Source organism: Gracilinanus agilis, chromosome 3 (assembly GCF_016433145.1).
Source record: "Gracilinanus agilis isolate LMUSP501 chromosome 3, AgileGrace, whole genome shotgun sequence".
Classification (NCBI taxonomy): Eukaryota; Metazoa; Chordata; class Mammalia; order Didelphimorphia; family Didelphidae; genus Gracilinanus; species Gracilinanus agilis.
Window position 1 is genome coordinate 353,635,759 of NC_058132.1, and position 24,970 is coordinate 353,660,728.

A 24,970-nucleotide genomic window follows, 5' to 3' on the forward strand; every position below is an offset into this window, starting at 1 on the left:
TAAGTCAAATATATAAGAATTCAAGCCATTCCCCAATTGATGAATGGTCAAAGGATACGAAGTTGTTTTCAGATGAAAAAAAATCAAAGTAATCAATAATCATATGAAAAAATATTCCAAATCACTTTAGAGAAATGCATATTAAAACAACTCTGATGTACCATCTCATGCCTATCAGATTGGCTAATATGTTGATGGAGTTGTGAACTGATCCAACCACTCTGGAACTATGCCCAAAGGGCTTTAAAACAGTGATCCCGACAATCCAGTAATAAAGCTATTTCTGAAAAAGGAGAAAAGATCTACTTGTACAAAAATAATTATAGCGGCCCTTTTTGTGGTGGCAAAGAATTGGAATTAAAGGGCTTTTCATTAATTGTGGAATGGCTGAACAAACTGTGGTATATGATGGTGATGGAATACTATTGTGCTGAAAGGGATGATGAACTGGAGGAATTCCATGTGAACTGGAACGATCTCCAGGAATTGATGCAGAGTATCATTGTACACAGAGACTGATACACTGTGGCACAATCGAACATAATAGACTTTTCTACGAGCAGCAATGCAATGATACAGGACAACTGTACTGTAAGAAATGATGAACAGTATGATTTCAGAGAGAGCTTGTAAGACCTACATGAATTGATGCAAAATGAAACAAGCAGAACCAGAAAAACATTGTACCCAATAACAGCAATATTGTGGAATAATCAACTGTGACAGACTTAGGTACTCAGTAAAACAATGATTCAGGATAATTCTGAAAGACTTATGATAAAGAATGACAATGACCTCCAGAGAAAGAACTTTTGGGAGTCAGAAAGCAGATCAAAGCATACACATTTTTTACTTTAGTTTATGTGGATTTTTATTGTTTTAATATAGTTTTACATTTTCATATTTCTACAAAAATGAACAATAAGGAAATACATTTTGCATGATGGTATGTGTACTGCCCAGATCAGACTGCTTGGACCATGTAACTTCAGAAAACTTATGTGGAAAATTGTTTTTACATACAATTGGTAAAACAAAGTATCTTTATTATCAAAAAAATTCTACTACAAATTTATTTAAGCAACCTCGGTTAATTAACACATTACTTTGTTGTCAACTTTTCCCATTTCAAAGGGATGTTGTGAATATTTTGTTATACATGGGATTCTTCTATGACCAAATGTTTTTAAATGAACATATTTAATGTTAACAATAACTTTAGTAATGGATACACAGCATTTTGTAGTAAGTTCATTATTACCCAGGAAAGTATTCAAAGCAGACTCCAACCTGAAATTTACCTAAAATATTTACTGTAGGGATAGTGGTTGCCCATGTGACTTCACTGACAAGGAAATTCCTGGGAGGAAAGCAGGTCAGCAACTTTTCTGCCTCTGGTATTGAGAAATTAAGTGATTTCCAGGGGTTATAGAAGCAGTCTGTGTCAGAAGCTGGACTTGAAACATGTCCTCATGGAGCAAGGTTGTCCCTAAAATAAGAATGCTTCATACAATTTTACTACACTCTGCTGATGCGCCTCATTATTTGTACAGAACCATACTTAATGCCATGGAGACCCTAAAGTACATTACAAAGTCCCAATCCTTAGGAAATAATGGTTGAGACTTGGGAAAACCTCAATTGGCCCCTGGGTTTATCCATCAGCCCTAAAGCAATCTGATTAGCCCCAAGGCTGTTCTACCAGCAGTTAGGCTATTGTAACACTACTTCAAATAAAATTCTTTTTTTACTTCTGGATTGAATAGAGTTTGAATGTCTCATTCTTTAAGTGAGACCCTGCTATAAACTTGGGTTTCTCCCACACTTGTTTCCATCTCTAGCTTAGACTATTCTGATAGTTCCAAATAAGTTTTTGTAGTTCCATTCTCTTCCTTTTTCAGTCCATCTCCCATATAAGTGCCAAATTTATATTACCCTAACCAGTTGCTGGGCTTAGTTTTGACTAAATTCCATAGTTGGGCTCAAAAGCCAGTATCCTCTTAGTTCTGGTTCAGTGTTGGGATGAAATAAGGCACTTGTCAAATAATTCCTAATTATATTTTAGTATGGTTCCCCCTACAATAAAGTGTTATCTGCAAAGATTTTGACAGGTTACAAGGCTGGTCCATAATATACTAAGAGTGACCACAGTAAGAGGAGAACTTAAATTCAGGTCTGCCAGACTCCAAGGCCAGCTCTCAATTCATGACATGAGGATGCCTTACAAAAATCATATTGGTCAAGCTATCTATAGTGATATGAAAAAATGCTCTAAAAGCACTACTGATTAGAGTAATGCAAATTAAAACAACTCTGAGGTGCCAATATGACAAAAAAGGGAAATGACAATGTTGAAGAGAATGTAGGAAAACTAGGTCACTAATGTGCTGTAATATAATTATGAACTGATTCAATCATTCTGAAGAACAGTTGGGAACTATGTCCAAAGAGGGATAAAACTATGCATACCCTTTGACCTGGCAAAACCCACTACTCTCTCTCAAAGAGATAAAAACAAAAAAGAAAGCTATATTTACAAAAATATTTATAACAGCTTTTGGAGGGGGAGTAAGGAATTGGAAAATGAGGGGATACTCATCAACTGAGGAAAAGCTGAACAAATTGCAGTATATGATTATGATGGAATACTTTGTGCTATAAGAAATTGTTGACATGGAATTTGAAAGCCCCAAACTTGTAGCCTAGTGGGATCTGATGAACCCCAAGTTTTAGGACAAGTGTATAAATTGGAGACCCCTAAGCTTGTAGTTGTCCTATGTTCCCCGGAGAATCTACAATGAAAGGAATCTCAGGCTAGCAGTTTCAGACTGAATAATGGACCCTAAGATAAAAGACAATCCCCTTCTGGTGGAGCTAGGAATATGCTAAATATCCTTTTGTTTTGGATAAGTCTTCCCCAAAGTATCAGAGACCCTTTCCCAGGAAAGACCCACACCAGGGCAGGGACCACCCTTTTAGTATCCAAGTAGGTAGTCCATTTCTTTACACCCTAGCCTCTGGCTATGATTCCTTTTCCAAGCTTGATTGTATCCAGCCAGTATAGTTGGAACACTCCCATTTCCTAGTAGCTATGGTAAGGTCAATCATCCTTCCCAGCCCTTGGATCTCCCCCAAATGGTATATAGGGTCCCCAATTTCTTTTGTTCCTTGGTGTCATCTAGCATGGTGGCACCCCCAGGGGCCAGGGACCAGAGCATTGAGCAGCTCTGTGTAGAGGCCTATCTCAGCCCTGTTACCCCTTTCCTTAATTAAAGAGTGGGTTTTCTGACTAATAGTTCTGTGTTTTTTGATGCTTTCAAAAAAAACTTGGAAAGACTTACACAAACTAATGCAGAATGAAATGAGAACATTGTATACAGTAATAGCAATGGTGTAAAATGATTAATTGTATATGACTTATCAGCAATAAAATGATCCAAGACAATTCTGAAAGATTAATGATGAAAAATGCTATGGACCTTCAGAAAAAGAACTGATGGAGTCTGACTGCAGGTCAACAAATACTTTTTAAAACATTTTTTCCCCTGGGTTCAAAAAAAATTTTTGGCCTGTTTTTTTTTTTTTAACAACATGACTTCTATGGAAATGTTTGCATGATTGTACGTATATAACCTATATAAAATTGCTTGCTGTCTCAGGGAGAGAATTTAGAACTTGAAATTAAAAAAAAAATGTTAAAAACAGTTTCTACATGTAATTGGGGAAAAAATATTCAAATTAAAATAAACCAGAAAACTCATGTTGTTGAATTAACTTATTTGCTTTCATTTCTGTGTAACCCTTTCTATTTTCAGGGCAGTAGTGAGTTAGAATGGTTAGAATACTGGTTAAAATGCTTTTTTTAGTAGTAGTCATCCAATTGGCCTTTTCTAAATTCAATAATACGGCCTGCCAATAAGGTGAGGATTTGGGATAGAGAAAAGAGAGACAAGGGATCATGAGAAAGAAAAACTGCTAGGCTCATGATAATTCCCATAAACTCTTCAATCATGGGTATGGGAAAGGAAGTCATCTCATTCAAATAATCTCCTTTGCATCTTTCTTCTTTTTCTGAATGGTTCAGGTTGTGGCTCAACACTCTCAATTTATTTAGATGTGACAATTCACAAAGCAATCTTGAAATTTAGCTCTGCAGGACCTTGGGATTCTGCCTATGTCCTAACAGTATTAGACCTCAAAAAACAAACAAAAAGTCTCAAACTACTGGTGCTCTTCTGAGTCAGATGATGACATGACAAAACAAAACAGAAAGATTAAATTCAGGATTCATAAATTGCTAAAGCAACAATACAGTGCTTCAATATAGTCAACAACATTGGAAAACCTATAGAGTAGAAAAACACTGTTATGTGTTAAGTTCCTTAAATCTTACATAGGAACAAATTCCAAAGATGTCACTGTAAATCTACTCTGAATCAATCATTCAATATTATTAAGTATTTGTAAGTTCCTGTTAGGTGCCAAAAGTTTTTTGAGGAGAGAAAAAAGAACATTTATATAAATATATACAAAATACATACCATGTACTTTTGTGGGGGAGATGGTGAGAGGGACTAGAAGATGTAGTGGCCTCAGACACATAAATGTGACCCAAAAAAAGTCACTTAATCTTGTAATCACAAAAGTTAAACTTTAGTTGTTTTGCAGTACACAAGACAGAAACAACTCCTACCTTGTTTAGGAGGAAAAACATGGATTCAGTCTTTAAAAATAAAAAAATTGACAACAAAGGAACCTAGGGTCCACTTAGTCACAAGTTATTGTTATGCTCCCATTTTTTGCTTCTGATAAAGTTGCAAAAGTCTGCTGCAGAAGGGAAAATTCAGCAACACTCAGGATCACCTGATCTAGTGAGTCATCAGTCTCTCCCTCACAAAAACTGAGAAAACTCTGCAATGACAAATCAGAAACAGAAGTCTACTTTATTTCCATTTCGCTATGTCTGTTCCAGACACCATGTATTCTCTAACTCAGCTGTCTCAAACTCAAAAAGAGAAAAAGTCACACCATACCTCAGGAAACAACAAATTAACATTATCCCTGTTAAAACATTTCTGAATTACATTTTAATCTAGTCTGGGAGTTTTGTGGCTTGCTGATTTGATTTGTGGAACAGATTCTTTCTAGATATATTCTCTTTTACTGGTGAATTCTGTAGGACAAAAACACTGGCATAGTATAATGGAAAGATCACATTGGACTTGGAATTACCAAAGGATAAGGACCTCACTGATCTGCTTACCAGAACATCATTTATACTCTTGGAGAAGCTTCAGCCATTTTTGAAAAGTGGATAGTGAATAGGGAGTTTTCAGATAAAGAAATCAAAACTATCTATAAGCACATGAAGAAGTGTTCTAAATCTCTAATAATTAGAGAAATGCAAATCAAAACAACTCTTGAGGTACACCACCTCACACCTAGCAGATTGGCCAGTATGACAGCAAAGGAAAGTAATAAATGGAGGGGATGTGGCAAAATTGGAACACCAAAGCATAGGAAGGCAACTTGGAACTATGCCCAAAGGGCTTCTGGGGGCAGCTGGGTAGCTTAGTGGATTGAGAGCCAGGCCTAGAGAGGTCCTAGGTTCAAATCTGGCCTCAGACACTTCCCAGCTATGTGACCCTGGGCAAGTCACTTAACCCACTGCCTAGCCCATACCATTCTTCTGCCTTGGAACCAATACACAGTATTGATTCTAAGATGGAAGGTAAGGGTTATTTAAAAAAAAAAAAAAAGACTGCATGCCTTTTGATCCAGCCATACCATTGCTGGGTTTGTACTCCAAAGAGATAATAGGGAAAAATACTTGCACAAAAATATTTATAGCTACATTCTTTGTAGTGGCAAAAAACTAGAAAACAAGGGGATGCCCATCAATTGGGGAATGGTTGAACAAATTGTGGTATCTGCTATTGTACTGAAAGGAATAATGAACTGGAGGAATTTCACGTGAACTGGAATGATCTCCAGGAATTAATACTGAGTGAAAGGAGCAGAACCAGGAGAACTGATACACTGTGGGTAAAATTGAATGTAATGGACTTCTGTACTAGCAGCAATGCAATGATCCAGGATGATTCTGGGGAATTTATGAGAAAGAAGGCTACCCACATCCAGAGGAAGAACTATGGGAGCAGAAATGGCAGAATTAAAACATATGATTGATCACATGGTTCAATAGGGATATGATTGGGGATGTTGACTCTAAATGATCACTTTATTGAAAATATTAATAATGTGGAATTGCTTGTTGGCTCTGGGAGTGGGGAGGAAGAAGGAGAGGGAAAAAACATGAATCATGTAGCCAGGGGAAAATACTCTAATTAAATTAATTAAATAAACTTTAAAAAATTAAATAGCAATGTATAGGGAGGGAGATAATTTAAACTATTCTCCCTTTTATTTGTTTTTCCTGTGTCTAATATGTAGACAAAAAATGGATAAGATTGTGGCGAGGACTTCAAGAGAAATTCTGTTTGTAAATACATAAGGAATTAAAAAATAAAATGTGGATAGCCCCTTTAGTAGCAATTTCACAGTTTGTAGTGAGGATGGAAAGTAACACTATAAGTTGCTTGGAAAACTTTAATGTCATATGAATTTCAGATATTAAAACAATGTTTGAAACAAATATCTCTTTGTTGTTATTTAGTCAGTTCAGTTATGCCCAACTCTTCTCATGACCCCATTTGGGGTTTTCTTGGTAGAAATACTGTATCAGTTTGCCATTTACTTCTCTAGCTCATTTTACACATGAGAAAATGGAGGCAAATATGGTTAAGTGACTTGCCTAGGGTCACATAGCTAGGAAGTGTCTGAGACGACATTTGAACTCAGGTCTCTCTGACTCCAGGACCACAGTTCTACCTACCCTAACACCATGTTGACCCTCAACAGTCCCTAATACATTATCTATTCACCCACAAAATCCTTAATCCAATATAAAGTAGTTAAGTAATTTGGTATATTTAAAATTAATATTGCTTTTAAAGAACCTTCTCTTTAAGAGTTTGAAGAGATCCTAAGTCAGTCAATAAATATCAAGTGTCTAATATGTACTAGGCATTTTGCTAAGAGTTGAGGATACAAAGGAAGGCAAGAGAGTCTCTACTCTCAAGGAACTCATGACATTAAAAAGTTGAAGAAGGTATGGGGGAGAAGAGGCCAATAAAGAAAACTCTGGCCTGGTGGGAAATGATGAGATGGCTGCCCAGTGTGCCCTTCTTAAATGGAGGATCTGGGAGGCCCTTTCTAGATGTCTACCCTCTTCCTCTTCAATCAGAGGAAGGGACAGGCCCCAGGAGCAGAGGGTTTCAGAGTTCATGAAATTGTGCAGGGAAATGGGTTACTGCTTGGAGAAAATGATGAAATCAGGAGGTCAGCCCTATGAGAAACGAAAGGGGAAGAAGTGCAATTTCTATGGAAAGAATGCTGGATTGAGGTTGGAGGATGGGGCTCAAATCCTACCTCTGTTCCTTAATACCTATTAAACTGTCAGGTAGAAGAAAAGACTTGACTTTTTTCTTTTTGGCCTCAGCAGGCAAATTTAGGTTTTATCAGGGTGGGGCGGGGTATAGAAATCAGACAAAAAACTAACCACTGCAGTTAGTCCAAGTGGAGGCCCAGCTAGGGTTTAAATGGCATTACTCTGGGAGGAACAATCAGGATAGTTTTGTGGTTTTCTAAATTTAATTCAATTTAAGTATTTATTTAAGCACAAATATGTGTTAAGATGGCTAAAGGCAGCTAAGTGGTGCCCAGAATAGAGTGTTTGGACCTGGAGTCAGGAAGACTCATCTTCCTGAGTTAGAATGTGGCTGCAGACACTTACTAGCTATGTGACGCCTGGGCAAGTTATTGTTTGCCTCAGTTTCCTCATCTGTAAAATAAACTGGAGAAGGAAATGACAAACCACTCCAGTGTCTTTGCCAAGAAAACTGTAAATGGGATCACAAAGAATCGGACATGACCAAGCTACAACAAATATGCCAGACACTCACTGTGTTAGGTACTTGAGATATAAAATTTAAAAATTAAAAAATTCCTGTCCCAAAGCAGCAGATATTCTGTTAAGCCAGGTGGATGGGCAGACAAAAAGATATAAAAATAAATGTTAGGGTATGGTACACTCTGTGTATGTGTGTGTGTGTGTGTGTGTGTACACGTGTGTGCATGTGCACATAGGATAGCAATTTGAAGCTCAGGAAAGGTGTCTTTAAGGAAGCAGTGCTTGAAGAAACCAGGGGCTAGGAGTGATGCTGGTGAGAAGAGAGCATATTCCAGGCACACAGGATGGTCACTAGAAAGGCCTGGAGGCCAGAAGTGCTGGAACAGTAGGCAGGGAAGCCAGCCTGGAATGTGAAGAAAGATATGATAGAGCCTTATTGTGAAGAGCTTTAAATGCCAGAAATGATTAGCAAGGGCACAGTAAGTATAGGTCATCTATAAAACCAAAGATAACATTTACAAGGAGAATGTTTCAAACCAACTATTCAATGAATTGTACTGAAACAAAAGGGATCCTCCCATTGAATAAAACTGTTATCTAATATCTGGAAGGATGGCATTTACAAAGCTCCCCCCCACCCCATAATTTATGTGCTGTTTCTTAACAATTCACATACCATGTAAGCAGCAATGTAAGAGAAATTTTGTTGTTATTCAGTCATTTCAGTTGTGTCCAACTCTGAAGGATTCTATTTGCTTTTTTTTTTTTTTTTTTTGGTAAAAGTATTGGAGTAGTTTGCCATTTCCTTCTCCAGCTCATTTTATGGATAAGGAAACTGAGGCAAACAAGGTTAAATAAATTGCCCAGGGTCACACAGCTATTACTAAGTGTCTGAGGCCACATCTGAACTCCAAAGGATGAATGAGTCTACTCCAGGTCCAGGTACTCTATTCTGGGCACCACTTAGCTGCCTGTAGTCATCTAACACATATTTGTGCTTAAACAAATACTTGTTGAATTGAATTAAATTCAGAGCCACCTAGCTGCCAGTAAGAGAAATTAAGCTCTAAGGAAAGGCCTAGCCCTAGATTCAAACCTGCTTCCACTCCTCCCAACCCCCACTTACAAGTTATATGACAGTGAGTCACTTGGCTAATGAGTCTGTCAGTTTCCTCTTCTATAAAAGGAGGATAACAATACTATTATTTAACAAGGGTGCTGCCAGGTTGAAATGAAGCAATGTATAGAAAGTATTTGGCAATCTTTAAAACAGTATGTAAATTTTATTTTACTAAATTACTTCGGTATAACTAAAAATAATTAAACCTACATTGTAAATCACACTTGAACTTTTAAATAATGCTAAAACTAGAAAAATCTAGATTAATTCTGTGGGGACTCAGAACAATCTGTGAACAACTTGTTCAAAACAAAATAATTTTTTAGGAAATGTCTTCAGGGGCAGCTAGGTGATCCAGGCTTAAAGATGTGATTGTCTGGTTTCAAATCTGGCCTCAGAAATTCCTAGCTGTGGGAGCCTGAGCAAGTCACTTCAACCCAATTGCCTTGCCCTTGCCACTCTTCTGCCTTAGATTTGATACTAAGAGAGAAGGTCAGGGGAAAAAAAAAAAAAAAAAGGAAACATCTGCAGATATAGCCTAGCATAGAAATACATCAAATGCAACATGAAATTTTTTATAAAAGGGTTTTTGCACTGGCTAGCAGTGATCTAAATTACTTATGAGCAGTTTTTGCTTACTAAGATTGTGAACTTAATTATAACTGTCATTTACATCATACTGTTGTAGAGAAGGTAGGACTCCCACTACACTAACCATAACAAAGAAGAAGGGTTGTAGTACTAAAAGTCAATGAATGACAACAGTTTTTCCTGGTAAAACTTATGTACACACTGGTAAAAATTTTCAAAACTTGCTTATCATTTGACTTTACTCGTCTATGTGTGCCTGATATATTAGAAAGGAGCATTGATTTTGGAGTTAATTTGTTGGCCTTGCTGTTTGCTTCACTATTTGATCAAGGAAGTCCATTTCTTTACACATAAAAAGATATGATGGTGGTATGAATTCAGATAAAATTGCTCTCTTCCTCTCTCTCCCTCCATAACTTCTCTCTTCCCTCTCCCCCCCCTTCATCTCCCAATTACAGTTTAATCTGGATCAGGCATCACTTGTAAGTTTTATGGACCTTGATTTTGAGGCCTCTAGATAAGAAGACCTATAAAATCTCTTCTAATGCTAAATCTCTGAGCTTATTAAGGCAACAGTTGAAAAACAGGATGTATCATCAGCAACTTATGACTGGATACAGAAATTACCAAGTCATTCAAATGGTGTATTTCCAAACTCTTAACTTAACTTCCTTTTCCAACAGCTATAAGCATTCAGAATCTGGAAGACCCCATTTGCTGTCTTCTTGGCAAAGATCTTGGAGTGGTTGGCCATTTCCTTCTTCAGCTTATTTTATGGATGAGGAAACTGAGGCAAAAACAGCCAAGTGACTTGCCTAGGGTCACACAACTAGTTAGTGTTAGGCTGGAATTGAACTCACCATGAAGTCTTCCTGATTCCAGGCCCAGTACTATACTCGCTATGGTTCCTCAATAGCCTCATATATGTAAATTAGTAATTTAAAATACAAACATATGTATTTCAATTAAGATGCATATCAATTATCTGAGGGGAATATAAGCAGGAATGAACAAAAATGGTATCTTATTACAAATAGCTCAAAATGCTTTTTAGATATTTAAAATTCTTAGGAGGTAAAGATGATGAACACATCTTTCCCTTTAAGGGAAAACTGGTTAGAAAAGTGATCTCCCAAGATTACTTAATGATTATCAATTGGGTATAGAGAAATTCAAATTGGACTCTGAGCCAGGAGATCTAGGTTCTAACTCTTTAGGATCTGTTAAGACAGTGCTACCTGCATTTCATTTTATAGCATGTCTTGTGGTCTCGACTTTCCTTCTTACATGTTTAAAGCTCTAATTTTGCTCTTTAAGAATTCTGTAATTTCAAATATTATCCTTCAGTTTGAGCAGTATACTTCAATATATGTACACATATATTCTTATTCCCTTGTTGCCTTGGTAAAAATTGAGTTTATTAACCCTCTCCAATGGAATCTGAACATTTCACATATAGAATGCCAAGGGGGAGGGAAGGGAGAAACCTCTGATGCCTTTGATCCTTAGCTTGAAACAATAACCTAAAGCCAGTCTTCAGCCATTTCTCAGATAGTTTAAGACAATGTTGTCAAAGTGGAGGGAAGCTGACATTTCTATGTAGTAGTAAAGTATTATATTTTTATTTATTTTGTTTAAACATTTACCTAATACATTTTAGGTTCAAGCCACACTCAATAATAAAGAGAATCCTCTAATTAGGTTATTTGGATTCTTTACCAAATGCACCCTCCTACCCAAATCCTCTTGATAAAAGGAGAGTAAAAAGTTTTGTAAGTCATCACTATGACAAACATTTATTGAAGAATTCAATTAACTATTGTTAAGTTATGGATTATGCTACCTGGCCCATATATAAAGGTATTTTCTATAAGTAACTGAATCTGATAAGCACTTATTAAGCTCCCACTATGTGCCAGGAGTCACACCAAGGAGTTGTGAATACACATACCAAAAAAAAAAGTAATAACCTCTACATTCTAGCAAATTCTGATTTACTGACTTGATTTTTGAGAATTATTTAGTTATCTAAAAAGCTGATTTATAGCAATGCTGACAATTATTTATTTATTTATTTACTTTTTTTTTTTTTTTTTAAACCCTTGTACTTTGGTGTATTGTCTCATAGGTAGAAGATTGGTAAGGGTGGGCAATGGGGGTCAAGTGACTTGCCCAGGGTCACACAGCTGGGAAGTGGCTGAGGCCAGGTTTGAACCTAGGACCTCCTGTCTCTAGGCCTGACTCTCACTCCACTGAGCTACCCAGCTGCCCCTTGACAATTATTTAGTAAGTGGATGTGATGTAGAGATTATATTTTAACTTTCTACAGATATTCAAACTCTACTTGGATTGCCTCTCCTAAATAAAATAGATAGGGGTAGGGTGGGGTGGACTTGTGATTTCAATGGCAAAGTGAATTCTCAGATAAGGAAACTCCCTCAGCCAAAATGGGACTTTGCAACTTTTAGCCTTGAGAGTATCTGTCTTCCAGACCACTGAGAGCTTAAGTATTTGCCACAAGTAATATGTGTCAGAAGATGGCTTGAATTTAAGTCTTTTTAGCTTTGAGCCTGTCTCTTTATGGCACACAGTTCTAAATATATGTAGTGAAAGATTAACTTAAAGGTCTGTTCATCCAATTGCCTGGTCTTAACGTCAATTGGGATCTTTTATTCACTTAAGTTTTTTTTTTTCTTTATGGCTAACTGAATAATCAAAAAAAAGTAGGCTGGTTCACATTTGTGAAAAGCAATGAAATGTTCCCAGAGATGATCTGTGAGCAGCCAGCAGCTTAAAGATAACATGGAGGAAATGTATCAATGACAAAAGTGTGCTAGTCACATGAGGAGAGGAGAGCTGCCTCAGAAGGGGTGAACTGGCCCAGAGACTGAAATGGAACAGTCAAACTTCCCCATGACATTCTGTAGTGGGATTGGACTGTTTCTGCAGTACTTCTAGCCAGGTAGAAAAACCCAGTCTCTCCTGTACCCTCTCCTCAAAAAGAAATAAGAAAGTTTACTGGGTATTTCAGTACTCTTTATTACCTTACCTTTGAGACTGCTACAAATAAGAGGTAAAGTCAATATTGTTTAAGAAGAAATGCTTGAAAAAAAAGTTTTTTATTGTAAAAGGATACTTAAGAAAACTAGTTTAAGTACAATACAAAAAAAGGACTCTGCCTCCAAAAAATCTTCAATGCAAGAAGAAACCACTCAGTCTTAAGATCCTTAGAGATAGATTTCATTGAATTAACTAAAGCTATTAATTCTCATCACAATTTTTCAAATAAAACCATTGTATCAGAATAAATTAATGTTTACTGACCTTCCATAGGTAATATCATAAGTAGTAATCTATAAGAAATTATTTAATAATTCAACTTTTACATTTCTTAATTTTGTAATGCTTTTTAAAAAAGGATGAAATAATTAATTTTAAATAATTGCTGATTTCTCTTTCTTCTAAATATATTCTTATTTGAAACTATACTTAATTAGAGGGAAACAAATCCATGATCCAATTTTAAGTTTACAGAAATTTTACTTACTCAAAGCTTCACACTTCCTGATGTTAATCCAGTCATATGATCAGAAGTCAGGTGACTGAGGCCAAACTTGTGCAAAGTCTCTATACCTTAAGGGCAAAAACCATTTCTCAAAGGCTTACTAGAGTTAACAAATTAATAAGAAAATTATTTGGCATTTGTTTCAATTTCTTCTGGTATTTTAAATGTTAATATCCTACTAACCTAAGATTGTACTTTATATACAAAACTATGTAGAGAATCCATGTAATTATCTAGAGTTTTTTTGAATTCTGCATGTTTGAAGTAACCAAATAACTGGAAAAAAAATTAAACAGATCATTTAAGTGCCTATTGAGACTATAGTCTATAAGGCTTAGTGGAAAGGCTGACCCTGAAATCTGAAAGACCTGAATTTATTAAGTCCAGCTTTTTATGCATTATCCAATCTACAAGTATTTAATACTAATCTATTATGTGCCAGCCTCTGTGGCTACAAAGACAATAAATGAAACAATACCTACTTGCCAAAAGCTTACATTCTTGACATGAAACTGAACAGGGTGAGGGTATATATTACTTCAGGTTCCCAGGCAAATAATTTTCTAAGACAAGTTAAAGAATTCCCTAAATTGTTTGAGACCATAAGTCTAGACCCAAAGAAACAAAACCTAATTTGCTAATCTCGACAGAAATTATAATTGATATTTGTTGTGTGAACCTGTCATGCCATGAGGAATTCTGTTTGTAAACTCTTGGATCTTATAGAGTGGTAGTTTTCCGATGTCTCAACTTTGGGGTGTCAGGTGAGTTTGTCTAAGAGATCAGAGTTGGAGATAGTTTTTGGAGTCAACTCCAGATGAGATTGAAAACTCAGAGAATTTGAGGAAATTCTGGAAATATGGTTGCAGAGAAGAAAGCTTGGCAGAGAATAGATTAGCTAGCAATGGGGCAAAGTAAAGAAAAAGGTTTTCAGAGAATTTAATTCAACCCCTCAATTTTCCCAGGAGGAAAATCAAGCTCACTGAGGAAATACTATCTGTATACAGCAATATGAAAGAATTAGTGGTAGAATTCACATCAGAACTCCTAATATCCAGTTCAAAGCTCTATCCATTCCCTCTGAATTTGTAATAACCAGGAGATTACTATAGAAGTTTACATTGATTTCACCACTTTATGCTATTCTTATGAAAAAGGTAGGCAGATAAGGCTTAGATAATAATACAATTAGGTAGATTTAGAACTGATTAAAGGGTTTGCCTGATTTATCTTTAATTCTTCAAGGTCACCTCTATCGGGGGTTCTAGAGAGTATCACAGTCTGTCAACATACCTTTTCATACCCACAGAGATACATAGGGTGACGGCTCAACAAATCTGCAGATGAGAGAATGCTAGGGGCAGCTATACCCAAAAGACAAATAAAGGATCTAGGTAGCTTAGAACTCTGTTGATTCTAATAAATAAAATTTGTCAGGGATAATGTAGTATTACATTTGGCTCAAGGACACCCTCTGTCCCCCTTTCTTAAAGTATAGGATGGTTCCTAGCTCTAAGACTTTGGGTAAGTCATTCAATCCCATTGCTTAGCCCTTAAAGCAATTCTGTTTTGGAATTAATACTTAGAATTGGGTTTAAGTTGGAAGGTAAAGGTTTAAAAAAAAACAAAGCCAAGTATAGAATGGGTGAAGCATGGTTAGACAGTGGTTTGTCTGAAGATTTTTTTTTAATGTATCACAAATATTTGTCAACAGTGTGATATCACAGCCAAAAACAACTTCTGTATTTATAGGATGTTTCTGGGAATAGCCCTGGTCAGACAGACTACATGGGAACTGTTGTATTCGGTTCTGGGTAACAGTTTAAGGAGGACAATAAGCTGGAGGGAGTACATCTATAGGAGAGTAACCATGATAGGTGAAGGGAAAGCACAGAAAGAAACTGGGGATGATTAACCTGGACTAGAATCAAGGAGAGAAAGGACATGTTAATACAAATACTTGAAGGGCTGTCAAGCCGAAGAGTGGATTTGATTCATGCTGTCCATACAAGGCAGAACTAAAAGTAATGGATAGAATGGGTAGAAGGGCAAGTTTTAGCTTAATGCCATGGAAAACTTCCTCACAATTATAGTTAAATGCTGCTATCTATGGAAGCTGGGTGATAAAGAGCACAGAATGCTGGACTTACTATCCAGCAGACCTGACTTCAAATCATGCCTCAGGTGCTTAACCCCACTCTTCCTCCCAGGGCTCTAGCTTCCTCATCAGTAAAATGTAAGTAAAAACAGCACCTACCTTCTTATAGAAGGGATGAGGATCAAATGAGGCAATCTTAGTAAAGGACTTTGTAAATCTTAAAGCAATATAAATGTTAGCTATTGTTATAAAGATAATTAATCTTTGGACTCTCAAGAGTTTTCAATGGGGCTAGCACACAAGTCATTTAGCAAATGCTTACTGAATGAACTATAGCTTAATATCTAATGAATTAACACTGCCTGTGCTATTCTATTAGCAATCTGAAGCAGCGGAGATTAAGAGTTTGAGCTGAAAGGGGCCTAGGAATTTAAAACTGTTAATAAATTGTATTTCAACAATAAGTGTCCTTCATTAAATTCTAAGCATTTCATATCCTCAGAAACATTTTTTCTGAAAAGGGGTTTCTATAGGCTTCACCAAACTGCCCTGGTCACAAGAAAGCTTAAGCAGTTCTAACCTGTTCTAACCCCTGCAATTTCTGGCAAAGGCAAATGAAGATTCCTCATTCTATTACTCATTTCTTTAGCTACTAACAGGGCAGTCTAGTGTTACAGGCAGATAGCTAGAAGAATTAATTAAAAGATATGCACAGACAGGGAGAGAGCCCGGAATTTTAATTTCTTTAGTATTATAGGGAACCCAATCCAATGAGGACACTCCCTTCAAGAAAGAAGGTCCACACATTTCCTATAATTTGAAGTCTAGGGGGTTTAGGGGACTGAGAGGTGAAGTGACTTGCCCAGGGCAAGTGATGGGTTCCTTATGTGTCAGAGGTATCTCTACTACTCCTAGTTGCCTCTCAGTATGCACTGTGATTGCTTAAAAACATTAATGTAATTATACCCTTTGCTGAAAAAGAAACAGGTTTGAAATACAACATAACATCCAATATTTCCAATTAATCTTTATTCATATCAATGGGATTACAATATAGTCACACCACCTGCCCATTTGGTACAGCTCTTGTCCTTTTCCACTGCAAATTCAATACAGAGAGTTCATCCAATGTAGTGTGGGTTGCTCATGAAATGAAAGACGCCAACAGAGTCTAGTAGCTACCTTAGGTTGTCTCCTGATGTCGATATTTGTTCATCTTTCTTCTGGTCATATGTTTTTTCCAAAGAGAGCTTTTACCCTACTTTTCCTGGGTTTTAATTCCTCATTTATAACTTGTTGCAGCCTAATCATATCTACCAGATGACTCTCCAAAGATAATCTGAATAATTTTCAATTGTTTTCTTTAATAAACTGCAAGATTAACTTGATGAAGAGATAGGTCCTTTAAAGCCCTAAGTCCTACATGATCATTTTAGGAATAAAATGAATAAACAAAGCACAATTCAAAGCAATTAATGATAGTAATATAATTAACATTTACCAAACCTCTAAGATACCAGAATAAAAATAGCTGACATTTTACATAGTACTTTTAAGCTTTGCAAGAGCTTTACACTGATTATCTCATTTGGTCATAAGACCACCTTGTGAGGTAGGGAGCTAAAACACAAATGCTCTGCATTTAAAGCATAACTTCTATCTCACACTATTCCCTATCATTAGAAAGGCTGAATGGTACAATGGAAAGAGACCTGTATTGGTATGGAAGATATGGGTTCAAGTCTAATAACATAGTATCTGTGTGACCAGACCTCTGCAGCTCCAGACAATTCTCTAGAGACTGTCAGTTACAAATGAGTTGCCAATTTGCAATTGTGGGAAGGGTTTTCATAGCAGGTGTTCCACTCATTTTTCACCAGGTTGCTCTCTGGAGCAGTTAGACAGTACACTAAGTTCAAATCCAGCCACAGATATTTACTATCTGTGTGACCCTGGGCAAGTCCTTTACCCTCAGTTTCCTCAATAGTAAAAGCAGCTACCTCTTAAGAGTTGCTATGAGGAAGAAATGAGGTATCTGTAAATACTTAGCACAGAAAGTGCCCTGCACAGAGAAAGTGCTATATAAATGCACAGAAACAGTCTGTGCCCAAGAGCTTAGGAGCTGAGAGCAACTTGCTTGGATTTGGCATTGGGAAGGGCCTTTGGGTTCAATATTCTTGCAGATACTTTCTAGCAGTGTGACCTGGGCAAATCATGCCACCTCTCAGGCTCAGTTTTTCCCTCTGTAAGATGGCGATAACAACTGCCCCTACACTTCATGCCATTGTGCATAAATACCGAGATAAAATAAGTGTCATGCAAACTTTAAAACTGTTAGACAAGCATCAGCTATTACGATGATTATATTTTTGGGGGGAGATATGACATAATCATGGAAGTTATTATACAACATACACTTAACATTCATATAGGTTTTATCCCCTCAGTAAACTCTCTTCTTTTCTGTGTGTTATGAATGTGTGTATGTAGGCTGGGATCATTACCTTTCTTTTATAGATGGGAAAATAGGAGATAAAAGAGGCTGAGGGACCCAAGCTAGAAGAGCTAGTTTAGAACCAGAAGATGTCTTAAAGGCCATTAAGTCAAAGCCTTTCAATTCACAGGTGATTTTGCTAATTTCCTGGGTCACCTGGTTGGTAAGGATCTGAGAGAGGATTCAAACAGGGGGCCTGTCCTTCACAAAGGACAAAGAGTGTCTACCACGACCTCGACCTCCCTCTGAGTACCCAAGTTTCTTCCTATGTAAAACTGAGGTTAAGTTAGGTTATCTTCAAGGTTCTCTTTTAACTTGCACATTTTATAATTCTCTAAGTACAGCAATTGCTATAGCCAAAATCAGGGGTTGGCAACCTTTTTGGCCGTGAGAGCCATAAACACCACATTTTTTAAAATGTAATTTCGTGAGAGCCGTACAGTGCTCACAGTGCACGCTCCTGAAACAGCGCCTGAAAAAAAATTGACTTTATGGCTCCTGCAGAAGAGCCATACGTTGCCAACCCCTGGCCAAAATGCTTCCCGGGGACATGGGGCAGAAATTGGAGTTAGATGAATTTGGGAAGAAGGAACACATCTGAGACACAAAGAACTGAGAAAGCACTAGCTCACGGGTACAGCCTGAGCATGGGATAAGTGAAGAGACCAGCCCATTAGTAAAGAAGTTACATACTGGAAAATATAAGGGAATGACATTAGATCAGTTGTCTGTGGGGCAAATTATAGGGCCTGGAAATCCAGGTAGCTAAATATGCTTAGGGAAATAAAAAGAACAATGGATTCGAAGTTTAAAGCCAAGCTCTGCCTTTTACTACCTGTGACCCAGGCAAATTACTTAATCTTTCTCATTTCATCTATAAAATGGGTATAATACTTGTAGTTACTTGACAAGATTGTTTTAAGGATCAAATATTGTACAAAAACATTACTCACCTGTAAAACACCAATTAAATGCAAACTATTGTTTTAGAGATTCTTGAAAGAGCAAAATAATGAAAGTAATGTTAAGAAGATGGTTTCAGGGGACAGCTGGTTAGCTCATTTTGAGGATTGAGAGCCAGGCCTAGAGACGGGAGGTCCTAGGTTCAAATCAAATCTCAGACACTTCCCAGCTGTGTGACCCTGGGCAAGTCACTTGACCCACATTGCCTAGCCCATACTACTCTTTTGCCTTGGAGCCAATACACAGTACTGACTCCAAGATGGAAGGTAAGGGTTTAAAAAAAAAAAAAAAAAGAGTGGTTTCATAAAAGTCATGACTACAATATTGTAAAATTGTGGTCATTTAAAAATATTTTATAATGTGAATAATTCAAATCAACAAAAATTTCAAGTTCCTATGTCTGTGATGGCAAACTTATGGCACATGTGCCAGAAGGGGCATCAGAGTCCTTTCTGTGGGCACACTGTTGTCACAGCACAGAGTTCACCAGAGTTTGTTACTAGAAAGTCAGAGGGACACAGGGCCAGGTTGCTCCCCTTGCCCTCTCCACAGGCACCTGAGGACATTGCTTCTAAAAGGATTGCCATCACTGTCCTATAACATCCAATACACTGTGTTATTCTTAGGGGAATATGAAGATTTTTAAAAGATAGTTCCCAGGGGGCAGCTAGGTGGCTCAGTGGATTGAGAGCCAGACCCAGACATGGGAGGTCCTGGGTTCAAATATGGATTTACACTTCCTAGCTGTGTGACCCTGAGCAAGTCATTTAACCTCCACTGCCTAGCCCTTAACACTCTTCTGTCTTGGAATCAATACATAGTATTGATTCTAAGATGCATGATAAGGGTTTTAATAATAATTAAAAAAATTTACACTTTTAAGGAGTTTACACTTTCTTGGGAGTAGTGGTAGAGAACTTTGACATAAAAGCATAATATAAAATAGGGAGGTCCAGAGAGGCAAAAATAGGCATCTAAACAAGAGGTTCTAGACAAATCAGAAAGGATCATGAAGTGTCTGTCTATTGATTTTACTTAATGTTATCCATCAAAGTTTTGTTAAAATAAAAAAGGGCCCTCTTCCTAAGGCTTAGGACTAATTTTGAAACTTTCTTTTAATTAGAAATGAATGACTCTAAACTAGGAAATATATTCCAAAGAGAAAAGATTTAACACAAAAAAAGAGCATTAGAGTTACTTATTTAAAAACATGTTTACAGAAAAGATTAATTATTAATCATACTTCATTTGAACATAATTTTCAAAGTTGTGCCAACTAATATGATATATCTATAACAGTATACTCCCCTCTGACTCCGAGGCCAGAAATCCTGAATAGATGTCTTGGGCACATTACAAGATCCAATATAGAACTAGGAGAAACCTTAAAGGTGTTAAACTCTTTGGGGCAAAATGTAATTGAGAAACTTTCAACAAAATAGGCAACACAGATAGGGATTTGCCTAAAGTCGTTTGCCCAGATCTACAGATTCCAAACTCAAGTCTTTTATTCTACTATGTTCCAGTGATTTCTCAAAGGCTCTTCTCTCTACCAAAAGTGGGAATATTCTTTTCCACTTGATTCTTAAACCTGTGTAAGGGGTAAATTTCATTATCGCACCTATCAGTTGCCTTAAAGGTTCGGCTATGCCAATTCTTCTACAAAGTCCTCCCGGGGGCTCATGGGTGCTAGAATCTCCCCACTCCAATATATTATTTTGTCTCTTATTATATATTTCCTTATCTGTATACCCGCTGTTTTCCCCAGAAGAATTGTAAACTTGAGTGCAGGCTATTCCTTTAATTTTTGCCTAGCATAGAAAGTGCTTAATAAATGCTTGTTTAATTGAATAAAGGAAGGTATGGGGGCAGCTGGGTGGATTGGTGGATAAGAAAGCCAGGCCTGGAACTTGGAGATCCTGGCTTCAAATCTAACCTGAGACACTTCCTAGCTGTGTGACCCATGGCAAGTCACTTAACACCCCCCATTACCTAGCCCTTACTGCTCTTCTGCCATGTAACTAATACTTAGTATTGATTCTAAGAAAGAAGGAAAGAGTTATAGAAAAAAATAATTAAGGAAGTTAATCGACACTAAAAAGAAAAATACTAAAAATCATTCTTTTATTGGAATAAATTACTAATACTTTTCTCAGGAATATGGTGAAACATAAACATGTGATAGTTCAGTTTAAACTAAATTCAACAATTTTCCAATTCTCCCTCTCCCCATCCTAAGCCCATACAGACTAATCCTTTTTCAGGAAATGGAAAAATCTACTTCAGTTCAAGTAGTGCATTTTCGTTATTTCTACCTCATACAGTAGTTGTGAGTATAAAAATGAGAATATTTGAAAACACCTTACAAGATAATTTCTTGAGGAAAGAGACCAAATTTAGTATGAACTTTGTACTTTCCTTACCACACAATATTAGAGCTTAGTTTACCTAGTACCTTCTTTACTCCAAAAATTGAAGACTTCTGTAAAATGTCCAGTTAGTATTTATCAAAATTAACCTAGTTATCCAGAAAACTTGTTTTGATATTCCTCAGATTACTTTTGCTTTGGAGTTCCTAGACACCCTCCCTCCCCCCAGTGGGTTTAATTCCAAATTCTTCCATGATCCAGTGTCCAAAGCAAAGATAAACCTATTGGAGGTTGAGAGCCACAATCTCCCCCTGGAGAGGCCCATTTTTCAGTTTCAAAGAACACTAAAATGCTATCATCAAATACACATTGGTATTGTCTGATATTAATACATTATTTAAAACTCTGCAAAAAGTTTGATACACTATATTTAATTTGATCACAAAATGTAGTGGTCTCTATTTTATAGATGTAGTGCATAGAAGTTAAAGTGAATTGTCCAAGATCAAAGTTAAGCATGGCTGGGTTCAAACTCAAACTCTTGATTTTAAGTCCCATATGCTCTTTTCACTGTTTATCAAATACTAAACAAATGGTTTGATAATTTGAATATTTTTACTGAGAAGCATATTCTTGTTTAATATATATAAAATTTTTTAAACTTTCCAAATAGTATTCCTGCCCCGTCTCAAACAGCAGCATTGATTTTCACAATGTTTCTATTAAGCTCAATAGCCAAATCAATATTTGACAGTATTCTTAGTTAATACCAAACAGTTAAACACTCAGAAGATTGTTCTTATGGTTCCAATCTAGTATATTTTAGGATTTTTTTCCTAAAATACTTTCAGGTTCAAGCTCATATATTTGTGGGCTAATAGCTGGTATACACTCATTGGTAGTTTATTCTCCAATTATATGTTCGTTTTAATTGACTACTATATACTTTTTGTACCTATTATAAAAGAGTATCATGATTACTATTATTGTTCGAAATAACAAAATTGGATTATCTTATACAGTTAATTTTGCATAAATGCATTTGGAGAATTCATTTAGTTTAGTTTAGGACATAGTTCCATCCCAGTTAATTTACCACAAGGAAAAACCTGTTTCTATAGTTCAGGAGTTCCACACCCCCAATTCCAATCAATTGTTTTAGAAAACAAGTTACTTATTACAAGGTGAGAAAAGGTGAATGGCTCAAGCCAACAATGCAAGAAAATCAAGTTTAACCACCCCTGAGTCAGCACAGCACTACCTTACCTATGAAATCTTTAGCAATTAATGTTAATTCTAATACTTCATGCCTAATCCATTACACAAGCTTTTTTTCTTGGCACTTACTGTGTGACTGTGGGCATGTCTCAATTATCTCATCTGTAAATTGAGGCGGCAGAAAATAAGGGACATTCTAACACTAATTCAAGAAGAATTAGACCTAAAAGACAAACTTAAAATCTGGCCTCAGAAAACTGCCAAACTGTATTACAATTACTCTGAAGAATTTCACTGGAAGAGATTTTTGGTGTGTGCATACATGTGCTTATTTAAATGCTTCTAATAAAACTCTTTATCAGTTAGAACACACCTTTTGGTCAGCAGCACAAAACCCTATGTAGCTGTACTTAAGGGAAAGTTTAGGTATGTATATCCTTGGGGTATAGGGATGATATACCCTCAAGTCACATAAATACTGATCTACAAAAATAGTTGTATGGCTGGGAGTGGTGGTGGACATCTGCAATCTCTGCTAGCCTGGAGGCCGAGTACAGTGGATCGTTAATTCAAGAGTTCTCAGCAGCAGTGGGCTAATAATGCTGACTAGGGGATCTGCTTAAGTTCCACATTAATAATGGTGAGCCCTCTAAGAGAGGGGTTGCCTGTGGGGTTAAAGGCACTCAGTTTGGAAAAGTCTCAATTTAAAGTTTCTACTGATCAGAGGGAAGTAGGATTGGGCCTATGAGTGGCCCCAGCACTTGCAGGCTGGTAGAGGTGGTCCAGTGTTTAAAAACAAACAATAAAATTTAAATTAAAATAGATGGTTGCATAAAGAACCCTGGCAGTATGCTTTCATGCGCTAGGGTGATGGTTGGCATTGGCAAATAAAATCAGTTCCTCTTGGATATGTGGCACAAGATTTCAAAGAGAAGTTAATGATGCATTAATAATATCTTTTCCAGTAAAAGATTCTCATTTTCTCATATCAGATACTTGGGGGGGAAGAAGTAGAAGGTAAGTGAATGAGTTCTGTTAATAGTCAACTCTGGAAAGTAACTAGTTAACTTTCTGGTGCCTAATATTTCACCTGAATTTAAACAATCATTTATTAAGTACCTACTACGTGCAAGATAATTCTCCAAAGTTCTAAGTTGCAGAACAGATGCTTATCTGCTTGGAGAAAGCAGGGGATTTCTTCAAGTTCCCCACACCAATGAAATCACAGGGACTGATTTAAGGAAAAGCCTAAGGCCTTGTATAGACACAAGGAAAAAACAAAAAACAAAAAACAACCTCATAGGCCCTCACCTTCAAGGAAATTAGCTTTCTACTGGTGTAAAAAAGGAATGAGGGAAAAGGTAGCACCAGAGCTGTCTCCTATAAAGCCAGGATTCTAGGGTAGAGATGAAGCTTATTCCAGGCATAGGGAATGGCTTGTAAGAATGAATGTTCAAGTGATGACTTCAATTTACTGAGTTTAGTACAATTTGGGGGTGTTACGGAAATCAAATGGAAGGACTCTTCTCTACTGCTATATTTCTTACACAAAAATCCTTTTCCTTATTTCTCTATCCTAATTAAATTCAACACAACAAATGTTATATATAATCCCAATGACATCAGCCAGATAGAAATGGCTTTTCCTGGTCATACTGCTTTTGTCTCATTCACTCTGGACGGCCTCCGACCTTTCAGAAACTTTGAGGAAATTATCCTTATTTGTTGCAGACTCAAGTGAAGTGGTTTTTTTGTCCTCTATTTAGAGGTCAGGAGAGACTCTCTAATTGGTAGGTTCAATCTCTTGCACATACCAGAAGAATCCTTTTCATACCTGTGGGAAGTTTGGTTATAGAAGTCAAGGCACTAATTTTACTTGCCAGTGCAGGTTATCTGGCTGAAAGGGAGCTTGCCATAATGAATGGAGGGCTGATGTTAAGAGTGAAGAACACCTGTCCAAGTCATTCTGCGATCATATAACTGGTTGTGTGGCCACAGTCAAGTCACTTAATCTTTTGGAGCCCCAGGCAATTCTAAAACTCCACCTATATTAGCTTCACTTGGTAATGTCCTCAGGTCCCACAGATTTAATTATCATCCCTATGCCCAAGATTCTATTTAACCATACCTAACCTCTTCACTGACCTCCAGTCTAAATTCTCCAATTGCCTTACAGACATCTTGAACTGAATGTTCAGTAGACTTCTTAAATCTAACATCTAAAACCAAATTCATCATTTCCTCCCTAAACACTCCCTCTCTTCCCCACTTCCCTATTGCAGCAACCCCATCCTCCCAGGTCCCCAGAGGTTCACAACCTTGTCACTCTGGCCATTCCTCATATCCAAGCTATTGCCAAAGGTGTTGATTTTACCTTTTCAATATTTTTCCAATATGGCCCCTCCTGTCCTCTGACTACCATCAATCTAGTGCAGGACTAACTTCTAACATTTTAGGTCTGGACAAATGCAATATCCTGATGGTGCATCTCTGCCACCAGTCTTTCCCCATTCCAATCAATCCTCCATTCATTCAGTTGCCAAGTGCAGGTTGATCATACCATTGCCAAAGTCAAAACTT